Source organism: Psammomys obesus, unplaced genomic scaffold (genome assembly GCF_907164565.1).
Source record: "Psammomys obesus unplaced genomic scaffold, mPsaObe1.curated_primary_1811, whole genome shotgun sequence".
Classification (NCBI taxonomy): domain Eukaryota; kingdom Metazoa; phylum Chordata; class Mammalia; order Rodentia; family Muridae; genus Psammomys; species Psammomys obesus.
The window spans coordinates 3924663-3926419 of NW_026596034.1; the positions used below are offsets into that span (position 1 = coordinate 3924663).

Genomic DNA, 1757 nt, shown 5'->3' on the forward strand with positions numbered 1-1757 from the left:
GACTTAGGAAGTGAACCTTGACATTGAGCCAGAATCATAGATACTTTGAAGCTTGAAAACCACAAAATCTGTGCCACGTTACAGTTATATTTTCCACCTCTCAGGATTTAGGGATAAGGGCTTTCCTTATGTGGCTGATCCTTGTCAGCTGATACAAAGTGTAGGTTTTATAGTCCAACGTATCAAATCCATTTGTTCTCTTTCTGTTGGGAAAGGCATGTTTTGGGGAACAAAAGATGAGTATCAAAAACTGGTCAGGAACAGTCATTGTACTTTTGGAAAAGTCATTATATTTGGGGGAACAAAAGATGAATAATGGGCTTTCTCTTCCGGTCCCGGACGCTGGGGGAGCCGCGGGTTACTGTGCAAACATGGCCAAGTCCAAGAACCACACCACACACAACCAGTCCCACAAATGGCACAGAAATGGCATCAAGAAACCCCGGTCACAACGATACGAATCTCTTAAGGGGGTGGACCCCAAATTCTTGAGGAACATGCGCTTTGCCAAGAAGCACAACAAGAAAGGCCTGAAGAAGATGCAAGCAAACAACGCAAAGGCAATGAGTGTGTGAGCAGAGGCCATCAAGGCCCTTGTGAAGCCTGCAGCTGTTAAACCCAAGATGCCAAAGGCCCCCAGCCGCAAATTCAGCCGCCTGGTTTTCATCGCTCACCCCAAGCTTGGGAAGCAGATTCGAAGCTACATGGCTAAGGGTTGTAGGCTCTGCAAATCAAAGCCCAAGGTTCAAACCAAGGCAGAGGCCACAGCTCCAGCTAAGGGCAAGGCTCCAGCTCCAGCTCCAGCTCAGGCTCCCAAAGGTGCCCAGGCCCCTGTGAAGGCCCCATAGGAAATGGTTCTACTAATGTGAAGACAGACGGACTGGTGTGACACACCCACCTACACACTATTTACAGATGACCAGTGTCCTATGCTGTTTTTACAAATAAACCTGAGGAAAGATCTGTAAAAAAAAAAAAGATGAATAATGGAAGCTGGTCAGGAACAGTCATTATGTTTTGGGTAACAAATGATGAATAATGGAAGCTGATCAGCTACTGGGAAGTTCCCAGTTCCCTTAGGGTCTGGGAACCTGGTTTCATCCTGTGATTAAAATGGAGTCTGAAACCAAAATGGTAGCACTTAGGACAAGTTTATTTTGCTTGTTCCCAACAGACCTAATGGACTCACAGAGTCAAGAGTAAGGCAGGATATGCCATCACAGGGCCCACAGAAAGCAGATGAGCTGGCCAGTGCAGACTTACAACATCCTGTGGTTTTTTCTCAGGATTCTTAAGGAACAGGTAACTTCCTGATAAGCTGGCACATGGTGTGTGTGTGTCAGTGCTGGTGGGATAAATCGAGGCAGTCCTTCCCTCTCAGGGAAATGAGCTTCTGATTGTTGGTAGACAGGGTCCCGTTATATAGGCTGGCATAGAATTTACTATGTAGTCCGAGCAGGCCTCAAGCTTAGTGTTTTGGTGTGGGGCACATGAAGGAAGCAAATCAGTTGCCCAATAAAAGTCAAGACAGACATCTGAGTGTTCAAGCAAATCTTTGCTCTATCTTATACAGCCCAGGGCCCATGGCCTACATCAAACAGCAACCAAGAAAATGTCCCACAGACATGCCAAAGGCCAACCTCCTGCAATCAGTTCCTCAGAGTCCTTCTATTGTCGGTTGTGAGCCTAGCCTTTAATGGCTGTGCCATCTCTCCAGCCTGAGATTCCTTCTTTCTGTCTGCTTGTATCAAGTTAAC

At 46.6% G+C, this 1757-nt stretch overlaps 1 pseudogene; it reads left to right on the forward strand.

The window, feature by feature from the left end:
- The first annotated feature begins 350 nt into the window (after positions 1–350).
- On the forward strand, positions 351–965 carry LOC129687172 (60S ribosomal protein L29-like; annotated as a pseudogene).
- Positions 966–1757: the final 792 nt, after the last annotated feature.